At 42.6% G+C, this 15896-nt stretch overlaps 1 long non-coding RNA gene across 1 annotated transcript in view; it reads right to left on the reverse strand.

Annotated features, from left to right (window-relative positions):
* Positions 1 to 1133: 1133 nt before the first annotated feature.
* LOC117803730 overlaps positions 1134 to 15896 on the reverse strand; it is an 80591-nt gene continuing 65828 nt past the window's right edge. The window contains exon 3 of the long non-coding RNA XR_004627718.1: positions 1134 to 1756. This is a non-coding gene — a long non-coding RNA (uncharacterized LOC117803730). The remainder of the gene's footprint in view (positions 1757 to 15896) is intronic.

Genomic DNA, 15896 nt, shown 5'->3' on the forward strand with positions numbered 1-15896 from the left:
TATCTGCAAATACAGCCACATTCTGAGGTACTGAGTGTTAGGCCTTCAATATATGAATGGGTGGGGGGACACCATTCACAACAGGGGCCATATACTCTGGTTTGCCTGGGAGACCCAGTGTGAGCTTGTTGCCCCGATGTAATTATTAAAAACCACCTTCTCACTCTCAGAATCACCCCTGTTTGAATGACCAGCCCCATGCTCACTCTACAGAGGCAGCAGAATTCATAGAACATCTCAAGAACAACAGAAGGCATTTCAACTCTACTCACCAAATCTGCCTGCCCCCTCTTACCTCTCAAATACTTCCTTTGTACAAACATGGTTCCCCTGAGGGGAACTGCGCTTACCTGGCACTTTGTAGGATGTGGTTAAGGAAATCAGGACTTGGTAGGCAACGGCTGGTTACAGTACAGCGTGGCTTATCCCCAGTTTCAGAAGGACGTGTGGCTTGTTTGGATGAACACGAGCATACGGGTCCTCTGCTCCTTTCCCTCTCTCCTCACTTTCGTTTTGGCTGAGCATGCTTTGCTGCTGTTCCTTTGTTCCAAAATTAAGAACATTCTTTTAGGNATTTAAGGGAAAAAAAAAAGAAATCTATTTTCTCATGGTTCTAGAATCCAAAAGTGCAAGATCAGGGTGTTGGCCAGGCTGCTGATGGCAACCTTCTCTCTGGGCCTTTACGTGGTCTTTTCTCCTGTGTGCGCCCCCTGGTGTCTCTTACTCTTTTGTGTGTCCAAATTTTCCCTTCTTAATAAAGACATCAGTCAGACTGGGTTATGGCCCAATCTAAAGGCCTCATTTTAACTTAATCACCTCTTTAAAAGCCCTATCTGCAAATACAGCCACATTCTGAGGTACTGAGTGTTAGGCCTTCAATATATGAATGGGTGGGGGGACACCATTCACAACAGGGGCCATATACTCTGGTTTGCCTGGGAGACCCAGTGTGAGCTTGTTGCCCCGATGTAATTATTAAAAACCACCTTCTCACTCTCAGAATCACCCCTGTTTGAATGACCAGCCCCATGCTCACTCTACAGAGGCAGCAGAATTCATAGAACATCTCAAGAACAACAGAAGGCATTTCAACTCTACTCACCAAATCTGCCTGCCCCCTCTTACCTCTCAAATACTTCCTTTGTACAAACATGGTTCCCCTGAGGGGAACTGCGCTTACCTGGCACTTTGTAGGATGTGGTTAAGGAAATCAGGACTTGGTAGGCAATGGCTGGTTACAGTACAGTGTGGCTTATCCCCAGTTTCAGAAGGAAGCGTGGCTTGTTTGGATGAACACGAGCATATGGGTCCTCTGCTCCTTTCCCTCTCTCCTTACTTTCGTTTTGGCTGAGCATGCTTTGCTGCTGTTCCTTTGTTCCAAAATTAAGAACATTCTTTTAGTCCAAAATGAAGAAGGAAAGCAAGTGCGTGCGTCCAGGACCATTTGAGTACCTGCCTCATCTTGGTGGATGTTCCAGCCTGAGCCTTGTGCCAGCTTCTGCTGTTGTTTGTCTCTCCGCCTTCCCTGACATGCACGCACACACACAAAGGCCCAGTAGCATATGGTGCTTCAGCGTCTCCTCTTCGATGGCTTTTCTGCATCTCCTATGTCCCATGCAGCAAGACTTTCTCTCCTGGGGTGTGCGTGCTGGGCCCCTCACTGGGACTGCTACTGTATCATCTGACAGACAACAGGCTGCATATTGCTGGGCTCTGCTTCTGCTGGGAGCTGCTTAGTCTTTTAACAGTTCATTCACTGGGGAAGGAAAGATGGCGACCAGAGACTATTAACGATGAGGGAGTTTTGTCTGGGAAGGGAAGGAGGGACAACTCCTGGAACATCTGAAATCCCATAGGCAATGCAAACTTGGATTGTTTGACCTCTCTGTTCCAATTTGTCATTAAAAAAGGAAAATAATGACAACAGCTTCCATAGAGCATTGGCCATGTGGTAGGCTTTGTGCCAAGATCTTTAAAACCAAATTTCAATTGAACCACATAAACCTGTGTGAGGCCCGTCTCTCAGGCAGTGAGTGGCAAATCTGAACTCAGATCTGCCTGTCCCTCTAACGGCTCTTGCTTCCATGGTACCGCTTCTGATCTTTTTTGCAATCATTGTTAGGGCAAGCTTCCTAAAACGCATGAATAGTGTCACTTTAGCATTAAAAAAAAAAAGAAAAGACTCCTTCATCTCTGTAGTAACATGCTCCAAAGCCCTTGCCAAGGAGTCTTTCTTCCACAAATATTTTTAAATGCCTGCCTTCCATCTTGACCCCATCTCCACACAAAGGAGGCTTGGTGGCCTCTTGTGTTCGAAAGGATGGGTTGCTCTGTTTCATTATTTCAGGACTTCTCCAAGCCTGAAGTGTGTTACTGTTAATTGTGAATTTCCACTAAGGGAAGAGAGCATTGGGTGTTTCCCAGAGTGGATATCTCATGGAACCCTTCGTCTTTCTGAGGATGTCATGGGCCTGGTCACGTGGACAACATCCTCCTGGAAATGCTGGCCTCTCAAGTTGCCATCTGGGCTTCCGGGCCCTGCCTTGTCGCATGTCCCCATTATTTGGCAGGAACGTTTGGCTTCTAACAAGTAGAGGGCAGTCTTTTACCCACGCTAGAACTTGCCTCAAACTCAAACCTAAACTCCAATTCTCTCTTCCTACCTATCATGCCACACTCTGCCTGTCCCTACTTCAAGGCCTATACAAAAGCCTATGGACCGTCCCCTTAGCTTGTCTGTAATTCATCCTAGCTACCCAGTTACTCCCTGGCGCATGCTCTAATTGCATGCAAAGCAGAAATTAACACTAAGTCTATTCTTTTTTACTGCTAAAACTGTCCTGTGCTTACTTACATTAGCTAGATTGTAAGCTCCATGCAGTGTTCTTTCCTCTCTTTATTTAAACCAACAGCATCTGCCACTGAACCGGGACCATGACTCTCCAGGCTGGCCACCACCCTCCTTTTCATTCTGGCTTTCCTGTAGGATGACTGACTTGTCCCAGCTTTCCTGGGACTCTGCTGAAATTTCACTCCTATTCCAACATACTTGCTTACACCATACGTTCATCAAATGGGCAGACACTTAACCAGGGTTTGCTGTTAGATTGATGGGTTCTGATCCAGGGCAGGCCCAGTGTAGGGCAGGCTGTAGGCCAGGCAGGGGTACAACAGAGAATCTGGAACAGACAGTACTCCCTCCACTCCAGCTAACAAGCACAGGAAATAACACTAAATACCTTCAAATCAGCTCCTCCGTGCAATGCATAGGATTGTCTGTAATTCATTAGTTGTATGTTAGTTTCTCTCTGGAGACAAGCCCCAGGCTTGGCTGATGCATGCAGGTAGGAGTTTGCTGCCGCCAAGATTGCCTCCCAGGAATGGGAGAGCTATTGTGCAACTCTGCTGGGTCATTTAAAATAGTTGTCATTACATATCTGGCTCGGGAAATTGCAGACGCCATATTTTTTAAATGAATATAAAGTTGAAAAGGAATTTTGACAAGTCAGATTCACCAAAGCCAAAGTAGGCCACCCTGACTTGAGCTGTCAATAAGGTGTTAGGGAAGCCACTGGGAGATTAACACCCTTTCACGGTGACCCAGCTGTTCTCTTGAAGGTGATAACATGCAATCAGGCACAGGAGGACGAACAAAAGCAAGTGGGGTGACAGCGGGGAGTTTTCATATCTAAGGATCCGGCAGACCCCCTACTTATTTTTCCCAAAAATGACATTTTTTTCCTTAATCTAAGTAGCATTATTTTCCAACCTGCATCAACTATAAGAAAGGAAAAAGTTCACTGAGTATTTTTCCTCCTATTATTTATATTACATTGATGTTTCAGGAAGCTACTACATGAAGAGAAGCTCTCCATATAGAAAGAAACCCTTTTTGTGTGTGTATCTATATATATTAAATGATTTTTGTTATGCCATTTATATTACACCACATTATTTGTTATGTAAATATGTGTATACACACACACACACACACACACACACATATATGGACAGAAAGACGGAGACCAATGCCCATCTAAACACAACCTGTCCCATCACCAAGTGGGCATGTTGTGCGTCATGTTGGGAAAAGTCACAACAACCCCCAGACCCACCCTCCCCATCTAAAGTCAGGATTCCTCTGAGGTCATAGGTGAATTGAACTGCTGGTAGCCCAACTAACAACCTATTAAGGGGAAGGACTTGTATTTCCAGGATCCTGCTCTATTTTTTGTTCAAATGGAAGTACAGCAAATACAGTGGACTCCAACACTGCTTTTATAGTTCGCATGAACATAGAGCCTGGTTGGGGGCATCGACGTTCCAAATGTTTAGGCACTCCATGCACTGTGGAATTCAGTATTGGGGTTTCTCCCGTTTTTAACATCTCTATCAAAATTCTTTAAATAGCTTGAAGGCTCTACATGTCACCCGGTGTCCGCAGTTAGCAGAACTCCCCTGCTCACACATCTGTCCTCCCGGGAAGTAGCAATTTAACCCACCCCTAGTCCCATTAAATGGTATCCAGCTTGTTTGGGCATTCTGAAGACTTAGAGATAGTTTTCTGTGGTCTAAAATGATTGCCCTATGTGGGCAATGTGAAGTGTTTTTTTGTTGTTTGTTTGTGTTTTGTTTTTTTTTTTTAAGATTTTATTTTTTTATGTGAGAGAGACAGCCAACGAGAGAGGGAACACAGCAGGGGAGAGGGAGAGGAAGAAGCAGGTTCCCAGTGGAGGAGCCCGATGTGGGACTCGATCCCTGAACGCCGGGATCACGCCCTGAGCCAAAGGCAGACGCTTAATGACTGCGCTACCCGGGCGCCCCTTGTTTGTTTGTTTTTAATTTAAGGACACGTAACAAAGAACAGGAGAGATAATAGAAAATTAAAAAGCATTTTTTTTTGAAAAGGCAAAGAATACAATAGGCAACACCAGCAGTGAAATGGCAGTGGTCTGTCTTCTGAGTCCTCGTTCGTGTTCTTCTTACAGCTCTTATCACCCAGTGTTTTAAATGAGCACTTACTATATCAGACGGAGTCTACATCTTCCTTTAGGCAAAGCTAAGAACTCTGTTCTGGAACTCCAAAACCACTGGAGCAGTGCTTTGTGAAGTTAATCATTAGCTAGTATGAATAATTTTAAAATATAAGAGGAAATAAATAAAAGCAAATTAGATTTTCTTTTTTTTAATAGCAGGGGGAAGAATATGGAAACATGCTTGTTCAACAAGCAGTTGGGAATGTTCTTGGACTCTAGGGTCTGGTTTTGCCTTGGGGTAGCTCCAGCCATCTCCTGGAGATTCAATTTCCATGTCAGTAAGGACATGGGTGGGGTGAGACCAGCTGAACTTCAAGATCCCTTACAGCCCTGACAGTCTGTGGGTCTATAGAAAATAAATCGGAATCAATTAACATTCATTAGGATATCATTTTCACTTCTAGACTTCCAGCCTTAGAGAGAATGATAAAATTTGGTTTTTAAATACAAAAGTAGTAAATGTTCATGGTAGAAAAATAGAAAATAATGTATCTCCCCCTCCTCCCCCAAATATTCCTAAAATCCTAGTACCCAGAAATAGCCATTCTCAACATGGTAGTGTTTATCTTTCGGAATATTTCCTAAGCTAAAACATAAATACGCATATACCTACACGTATAAAGGAGATCCTATGTTGCATAGCTGAAGGATGTAGTCATTACTTTAAGTTTTCTAGGGACCAGGTTGGCATCATGTATCAAAAGTCTTAGAAATACATGTATTCTTTGATTTAGCAATGACGTTGCTAACAGAGTAATAAGAGAAGTATACAAAAATGTCTGTTAAAAGATGTTCACCATAGCATTGTTTAGAATCAGTCTTAAAAATGGAATCAGACCAAATGCCCTGACGTCAGGATTCTGTTAGATAACTTCTATGGTACATTCACACTATGGAGTACAATGCAGCCTTAATCATGATACTCAGATATATTTATTTAGGAATATGGATAACTACCCAGGACCAGTGTTTGGGGCAATTCTTCTGACAATAGCAGGTAAAGGAGCTTACTGAAATGCTTCCTTAAAGCCACAGTGAAGCTGCCAGGACGGCAGCCCCGATCTGGGCTGCTGACAACAATTCCAGGCTCTCCATATGCTCTGCAGCTTCCAGAAATGGCAGGCTAACATTTCCCTCCTGCTGGCACTGGTGGGCTTGCCACAACTGTCGCTGTTCCCATCCTTATTCTCTGAGCTATCTCCCAAAGCCTCTGCCCACTCTTACAAGGCCAGATAGACACATTCTTGAAGCTGAAAAAAAAAAAAAAGAAGAAGAAGAAGAAAAGAAAAAGAAAAAAGAAAAGAAGAAAAGAAGAAGAAAAGCCTGCTGGGTTGCGGCCCTCTTGCATTTCTCAGTAGCAGCAGCCTTCCTTCCCCTGGGGCCAGGGGGCAGGGATGAGGGCAGCAGGAGGGGCAGAAGGCAGAGGCAGCTAGAAGAGGCAAGAAAACCAGAGGAGTGTGCAGAGACATCCAGCAGAGGGAAGAAGGGTCACAGAGGAAAAAAATCAAGAGACAAGGCTCCGGAACCAGAGCAGGAAATGGGAAGCCATATTCTTCAAATAATCATAAAGAGGATGAAACTAAGATGCTGTCCTGCATTCTTTCCTTTGGTCACGTGACCAGCAAATGAAGGAAGGAAATTCAAAGTAGAGTCAGCCAGGTTCTGAGCTGTTGACTGGTCCCTGGGAAGGGAAAGCTTTCCTTCTTTCACCTGCTCCCCTTCCTTCCCTTCCACCCCACTTTGATTCTCCTGGTCCACGGATACACTTTCCCATCTCCGTTGTCAGAGCCCAGCCAAACGTCCCAATGGCTGGGGTGGCACTAACAAGGTGGGGACCTAGATGGGAGAAAGGCTGCTAGTCGAACTGTGCAGGGTGGGATGTGTGGAGGCCCATACAGTAACTTCCTCACCCTCTCTTGGTTATGGTTTGACTATACCCAGCTTCTACTGGGCATCCTCTGGCTTTCCTTTATACCTTGATTTCTCTTAAGTCCCTTTATTTCTTATTTCACTAACTCCATGTATATTTACCAAATTTGGACCGTCAACAAGCCCCTTTCCCTTTATGATTCGGAATGCTGTCCAATGATTAAACTAATCCAACTCCCTCTCTAAAATGAAACATACTTTTCTTCAAAAACATACTTTTCTTCTATAGTTTCCACCTCTATACTTCATTCATGTGCAACGATGAATGATTAATCAATTTACCTTTTAATTGACAAACACAGTAAACCCAAGGCACAACTATAAGCAATTAAAAGTCTGCCCCAGCATCCCCTTCAGCCACCTGGCAGTGCCCGCTGCCCCCGCCCTCTTACATTTTTGTGGACCCAACCACCACGAGGCCATTGGTAGGTGCAGCTTTTGCTGGCCTGATGCTTCTGTGCTGTCCCCTGATTTCCAAGAATCCTGATTTTGTAACTAGAGGGATACAAAGTACGAGGGAAGTCCTGGTATGGCACAAAGCTAACGGAGAATGTAGATCACCACATTCCCCAAATGAAGAGGAATCCAATGAGTCAACAACACAGCTTCACTGTAGAAGGGAATTCAATTACTGGAGCACCTACTATGTGCCAAATACTATGCTAGATGCTTCATGCCCACCAGGAACCATTATCCCTTCAGGTGCTGAAGACACAGCTCCTGTCCTCAAATGTAGACATGTGTAGACAAAGCAGTCACATGGTAACTGACTCATAGACACATGTATGGGACATCTGCAAAGGGAGGTAGAAAGGCAGTCAGGCCAGAGAAGCATGCATTTATGATAATAAAGATAATCTGTTTATTAAGTGCTTACCAAGAGCCAGGCTCTTCATCATCAGAGATATTGAATGATGTAGGTATTAAATTAAATTACTTTTGGGGCGCCTGGGTGGCTCAGTCACTTAAGCGTCTGCCTTTGGCTCAGGTCATGATCCCGGGGTCCTAGGATCAAGCCCTGTGTTGGGCGCCCTGCTCAATGGAGAGCCTGCTTCTCCCTCTCCTTCTGCCACTCCCCCTGCTTATGCTCTCTCTCTCTCAAATAAATAAATACAATCTTTTAAAAAATGAATTAATTAAATTACTCTTACTGTCAGTGATCTATCAGTATGTATAATGGCTACTTATTGACCTGAGTAAGAATTAAGTCTTATTTTGTGAACATGTGGATGAAGTGGAGTTTTATTAAAGCCAAACAACAATAATTAGTCATATCGGTTTAAAAGCTTCTAATTCTGGAACATAATTAACATTAAGTAATATTTTTTTTAAAATTTTATTTATTTATTTGACAGAGAGAGACAGTACAAGCAGGGGGAAAGGCAGAGGGAGAGGGAGAAGCAGACTCCCCGCTAAGCGGAAGCCTGACACGGGGCTGGATCCCTGGACCCTGGGATCATGACCTGAGCTGAAAGCAGACACTTAACCGACTGAGTCACCCAGGCACCCCAATATTACATAATATTTTAATGTAATTGATATTCAAACCACAACATGAATTATGACTAGTATTAATTGTGACGATTAATAATTTTCGAGTACTTTCTAGAAATCATCTCATTTATCACTCCTACTAACCTATGTGAGAGAGTCCATTATGGGTCTCACTTTACAGACAAGGAAACTGAGGCACTGACAGGTGAGGTCGCCTGTGCCTGGTTTTCACATGTGGCGAGTGGCAGAAGTGAGACTGAAACCCGGTTCCACTTGGTTCTGAACCCACAGTGACCTAACCCATGACCACACCAACTAGATTCAGTTACTAGTTTTTGTTTGCTTGTTTGAAGTAGGCTCCACGCCCAGGTGGGGCTTGAACTCACGACCCTGAGATCAACAGTCACATGCTCTACTGACAGGCAGCCAAGTGCCCCAGCTTCAGTTACTAGTTTAAATAATAAAGAAATCACAATTTAAAGAAACTTCTAGGGTATGTTTTACTCTGATAGGTAAAATCTACCTTAAAACTAACTGCATCTATCTTTTTTAATATTTTTGATAATCAACAAACAACTTAACTATCCCATTTCCAGACAGTTCCTCTATAGAAGTGTTTATCCATATTAAAATTCTTTCTTATCTGAAAATTCCTAACATGGCCTTCAATCACCCAAGCTGACTTTTAAAAGGGGGGTGATTGCATCTTTTACAAACAGTTCTTTGTTCACAGTCCTGACACCTGTGAAAGCCACAATTGTTCTTCCCTTGCTGCTTGTTGCTTGTGGGATGCAGGCTCTGGGGCCTTAAGTGAGAGACCTCACTCACAATGGACCTTGGGGACCTTCCTGAAGAAGCTCTTTGGAAACCCAGGCCTGTCTGCCTCCTGCGGAGCCTCCTGACTGATGAAGACATGGCACACCAGAGGGAACATTTAAACTCAGCTGGCTGCTTGGCATTCCTTAAAATGCAAATCTCTTTGCCCTGCACCCCCCCGCCCCCCCATTGTTCCTTGCCAAGGAAGAATCAGGACCTGACTCCTAATCCAGTTGCCAATGATTTAGTGTGTTGCCCTCTTTTATGAGTTGAGAAATGCTTTGAATGATCAAAATGTTTGAAGATTCCCCCAATTTTTTCTTTTGAAAATTGCCTCTTATTCTGCCCAGGGTTGGTTTCTCTGGTTTTTGATCAGCTTCGCCTCTATCCTGCGGGTTTTCACCACGTGCTGATGGGCACTTTGAACTTGCTGAGTGATACAAGTGGAGGCTAAGCTTGTATTATGTAGTAGGTAACTTCAAGGACATGAAGCTAAATGGAGCAAAAAAGGATTCTAAGATTCTACTGGAGGAATTTTTGCCCAATATCATACTCAAAATAATGACTCTGAACTTTTTCCCACCAAATTTCTCACTGGGAAGATGAAGATGTTAGAGCTCATGGCTATAACCTCCATCTCCACAGAAATCATTTAATGCTTGAAGAGATTTTTAAAACCCATAAATCTGCATCCTATTGTAAGATTCCATGCAGGAGGATGTTTTCATGAAGGCTGCTGAAGTTTCAAGAGAAGCTTCCCTACGACAATAGGGTTGGGATCATAACTGAAAAAAGAAAAATATAGAAGTGTTCATTCCTAACCTCTGCTACACTCAAGATGGATCTGTGATTTATCAAAATGGTCCAGATTCAAGAAAAGTCTACCTGGAGCTGACCCCACACATATATGAAGCCAAAACCTAAAGCAAGTTAGCCTTGAGTCAAAATAAAATCTTGTTACATCAAACAATGAGGAAAGACCTTTGAAACAAAAGTTCTTTCAGCCTTACATGATCTGGTGAACTGCAACAATTCTCCCTTTTGCAAATGTAGATACTTCCTAAAAGTTCAAAACCAATTATGTTTTCTGGATATTTGTACACCTCTTTCAAGACCCAAGCCCCCTCCTGCATTCCCACGTTTCAACTCATTCAAGTAACTTTTTCCAGAAATGTTCAATGCATTTCCATGGAGACTTCCAGCTCCAAGAATCTTACTTTGCATAGGCTGGGTTAGAAAGTCAAGGTGTCTTGACCCTCCCGTGACAGTTTCTCCATATTTTCCAAATAACGCTCATGATTTTCTGCTTGAAATCCCTTATTTGTATATATTTCTTGCTACCTAAACTACAAGCTTCACGAAAGCAGAAACCATCTACCTGCAAAAGTTGCATCGTATCATTTTATAGCACAAACTATCATTTTATAGCACTTTGCAAACTATAGTTACTCAGTAAATAAAAATAGGAAGACCCAGAAATTCCCCTTCTAGAAATGCATCCTACACATGCAAAAACAGATACTCCCTGTAGCATTGCCTTCCACCATAAAAATTAGTATCTACATAAAATCCCATCAACAGAGGAATGGTGAGATAAGAATCCATAGCACCCAAACTATGGATTGCTATGTATATAGAAATATATAAAATATATATATATGCACTTGATAACAGGAGAAATTAGATAAGATATGGCAAAGTGTCCATGATATTATGTGAAAAAAGTTCAAAAGGAAAGTTGCAAAAATATGTGTAGTACGCTCCCATTGTTAAAGATTTTAACAAANTATAACACCCAGTGCACCATGCAATACGTGGTGCATACATAGATGCTATACTATGTACTACAACATATTTTTTTAAAGATTTTATTTATTTATTTATTTATTTATTTATCTATTTATTTATTTATTTGACAGAGATAGAGACAGCCAGCGAGAGAGGGAACACAAGCAGGGTGAGTGGGAGAGGAAGAAGCAGGCTCATAGCGGAGGAGCCTGATGTGGGGCTTGATCCTACAATGCCGGGATCACGCCCTGAGCCGAAGGCAGGTGCTTAACCGCTCTGCCACCCAGGCACCCCCTACAACATATTTTTTATACATCAATAGATGTTTGAAAGGATATAGAGTGTGCTCTCATGGCCAACTCTCTGATGTGGTGGAGAAAAGGAGAACTGTACTCCTTTATACGAATTTTGATGCTGCTGATACTCTGTGCTGAGAATGTGTATCTTTCCAATAAAAGCTTAAGGAAAATAAATATTATCTGAATGAATGAATGAATGAATGAATGAATGAATGAAAATCGAATGAATGAAGCCTACATTACCAAATGGTTCATTCTGAATACCTATTCTGGTTATGAGGACAAGCTGCTGCTATCAGTCCTCTCCTAGGGATGGAAATATTACAGGATAGGGACAGGTATTTACTGAAAGGCAACATAGCATCATGCAAATTACCGTATCCTAGGAGTCTGCAGACTAAACTCCTAGAGCACCTACGGCCTACAGATCTATGCGACTAGATAGCCTCCCAGAGCTTAGTTTTCTGATTTATAAAATAAGGTGGAGCTGATTTATAAAATGAGGTTTATAAAAAAAAAGGGGTTCCAAAATTCCTTTGAATTCTAAATTCCTTACCCCTTGAGAGAGAGAGAGAGGAGGGTCATCAAATGACCGTAACATTAAAGATTTTAGGTGCACCGCTATTAGAAGACAGGCAGTTAACAGAATCTGACATTGAAAAAAAGAAGTACTTAGAAGGTTAACTTCATTTTATACTTTGCTTCATGATATAAATTTAGGCTTTCATCTGCATTCAACCCTACATAACATCCTATAAGACAAGGGAACACTGTTTACAGCATGACATTTCAAATATCCAGATGATGGTCCATTTGGAATAGATTACAACTCTGCTTTCTGTCATCAAGCTTTCTGGGGTCCATATTGCCTCCATATGGAGCCAGGAACCATTTGTTGGTCCAGTTATCCTTTACTGGGGGGCAGAAAAGGAAAAGAGGGGGGAAAGTTTAACCCAGAAGTAATTCTTAATATTCTCTTCTTTCTAACTTTTCTAGATTAGAAAGTAAAAATGTATATCCTGGTTGATGAGCAAGGAGCATCCATTAATAACGCCCTAACGGAAGGGAACCTGAATCTCATCAACATGAAATGTAACCTCCTGTCTCAGAAGCCATATCGATCCATGAATTTTACTGCAAGTACGTTGCAAATATAAGACCAGGAGGGTCACTCAGATATAATCTAATGAGAAGAGCTTCCTTTTCATTTTTCAGTCTTGGTTTTGTTGTGTGTGTTTTTTTTTAAAGGAAACTTCTTTGAATCATGACATCCTATTAACTGCAAAAGGGGCCAATGCTTTGCATTGTCCCCAGTGATATTATATACAGTTCTTTTTATGGTTTCTGACAGAGGATCTTAATTAGACCTTAGAAAGGACAAGTTCATTTTTTAGCCAACTTTGAAAGACGATCTCACCCACCTAATTCTACTTGAAAATCAATACATACAGTTCTGCCTTTAGCAGTTCCCAGAATGATATCCACACCAGGCCACCTCCCAGACACCTGCATCTAGTTTTCCTTACCCAGATATTCTTTTGTTCCTTTAAGAGCTCCAAAGAAAGATCCAGTCTGACTGCCCTGAGGACAATGGGAAATAAAAAGTTTCAGAGTCGGAAGAAAGATAGAAAGCGTTGCTCTCCTCGAACTGGGAAGCCTGAGAATTTTGGAACAGTTGTCAGAGAGCTGATGAAATCAGAGCTGGCAAAAAAAAAAAAAAAAAGGCCACATGAGTTTTCTTATATGCACTTGCCTCCCACAAACTCTTCTTCTGCCCTTCTGCTATTCCTTCCAAGCACTTTCCTACCTCCCTGATGGTTGACCAGGCATCCCATCTTCCCCATGGCAGAACCTCAAACTGGACCAATCTTCTTCACCTGAGCAGTGTCCAGCAATGGAATCTTTTCTTCCAACCCTGTCCAAACATACCTCAGCTGTGTAGCCCCTACTAATCTGTAGATACTCAAAAATTAAGCTGCTAAAGTAAGAACTAAAGTGTAAACCTTGTTTCAGCGGCTTCTGAGAGTAAAGCCATAGATCCAAGACAAGGCTTCCCAATTCCTATCTGCCAACAGTACACTTGTTCCCTCTGAGCCCAGGTGTAATCTTACAAATCTAAATACTGGATTCCAAGTAACGACTTCCAGTGGATTAAAGTTGGCCTGAAAGATTGAAACTATATGCCATGATTGCCTTATCCTCTATACGCAAAAACTGCAATTGCTTAGAGAAGCATGGATAGCTGCCAGAGGAGGTGGGCAAGATAAGTACCTTGTCATAGGTAAGGTGGACACTTCAATGACTCTACGATGATGCCATACCACCTACCTATGAAACTGACCCTACCTTAAATTTACCCCTTCTGCGGAGGGGCCTGGGTGGCTCAGTTGGTTAAGCTTCAGATTCTTGACTTCTTCAGCTCAGGTCATTGATCTCAGGGTCTTGAGATTGAGCCCCGCATTGGGCTCCACACTCAGCAGGGAGTCTGCTTGACATTCTCTCCTTCTCCCTCTGCCCCTCCCCCCCTTCTAAAATAAATATATAAATCTTTTTAAAAATATATATTCTCCTTCTAATTCAGTACTGTAAGGCCAGAAGTGCCCCTACAGTCCATCTGCAACCTGCTCTGGGATGATAAAGCCAGCTCTTTCCATCCTTGACTATTTAATGATTTAAGTCATAAGCCTTAAAATCAACAAAATCTTCCAAAAACGTTTAAATCCAGTGGAAAAACAACATGAATTGCCACTGTTCTTGGATGCCATACTCACACAAATGTGTTTTTATGTCACCCAATTCTAAACTTGTGAGCATTTATTCAAGTGTATGGCAAAAGCACGCGGCATTCAATCATAGTGAAAAGTAACCCGCCTAAAAGCTCTACTCAGCAAATGTTATTAGTCAGCTGGAATTTGGGGGAAACTTTCTTCTTCTTTTTTTTTTTTTTTTGTTAAAGATTTTATTTATTTATTTTTTTGACAGAGAGAGAGACAGCCAGGGAGAGAGGGAACACAGCAGGAGGAGTGGGAGAGGAAGAAGCAGGCTTCCCAGTGGAGGAGCCCATGTGGGGCTCAATCCCAGGACTCCAGGATCACGCCCTGAGCCAAAGGCAGGCGCTTAACAGCTGAGCCACCCAGGCGCCCCCTGGGGGAACCTTTCTGAAATCGTATAATCCAATTTGATCTCCAGATTATTGTACTGAAGTAACACGTTTGTAATGCATGTATCATAGACCCACCATGTACAAAGTAGCCATCAGAATCAATGACTATGTTGACACCGAAATTGTCCAACTTTGGCGAAACAAGCCAATTTTTGGCATCCGTATGGAAGCATCATTTCTTTTCAGTGGCTTGGATTTGTGACTTTTTTCCCTCTCACCCCACCCCCACCTACACATGCCCATTAACACGGGAATCAAATTACCCTTGTTTTATTCATATCAGGGCACTTCAAGACAGATGTCTTCTGAAAACCTGTTAGATAACCAGAATCCCTCATTCATATTCACGCTGTGTCTCAATCCTTTCTGCAGGATTTCAACACATTTTTCCAAATTTTGTAGCATTCTTCTTCTACTGTAAAGGTTCTGAAGTTCGCCTTAGCTTTCTCTGAGATGATAACTGCCTAACATACTAAGTAACTCTTATTAATAACGAAGTTTGATCCATCCAATCAACTGTTGCACGATCATTTACGCAATGTAGCCAGTAGAAAATTCCAGTTTAACTCCTCACAGCTCAGCTAACGGCACCCTGTTCAAAATTAAGCCCTTTATAGGTTTTCTTGTTTTTTAACTCATTTGCCACTACATCAAACTTAATGTTTATGGAAACTCAACTTCATACTAGAAGGACAAGGTAATGAGATTAGCAAATAGTTAGGGAGTGTCAGAATCCCATGGACCTGCAAAAACCAGTGAGGCCTACACCTGATGCTACTTTTCCCTACCCAGAAATCTTAGTAATAGACTCAAGCTCGGTGTTTATTTCATTCACTATGAGCTGAACCCTCATCTCCAAATAATCCTGGACCATTTGGATTTCATGATTAGCTGATGAAAACTTTCTCTACAACGAGCAACTGGGTTTTTCATAGCAGGACTAGCATACAGCTCCATACGTGGTGAATAATTTGTGTAATGCGCATGTTTTTCCAAAAGGTTGCACTTTGGAGGAAATAAACAAAGACCACCCAAATGATAACAAGCAGAGGTTATCCATCTATATTGAGTTAACTATATCAAGGCAGCCAGCCGCCACTGAATGTTCTTGGCAGAGACTCAAAGTCAGACAGAGCAGGAGGAGAGCATGTGGGGGAAATGGGAAGGCTTCAGGTGTGCCCCGAGTGGAGGCTGGAACTGGGCTACCTGGGGGGGGGGGCATCCTATGTCATCAGTTAGGGCAGCATATTTCGCTTTCTCCACTTGGCCCTAAATTGGAAGCAGGGACAAAAATTCGGGAAGGTGTCAGTTGCTGACCTAGTCTTGGCCATCTGGGGCCCATTGTTACAGGGGTTTGGTTTCCTGGACTTG

Source organism: Ailuropoda melanoleuca, chromosome 9 (assembly GCF_002007445.2).
Source record: "Ailuropoda melanoleuca isolate Jingjing chromosome 9, ASM200744v2, whole genome shotgun sequence".
Lineage (NCBI taxonomy): Eukaryota > Metazoa > Chordata > Mammalia > Carnivora > Ursidae > Ailuropoda > Ailuropoda melanoleuca.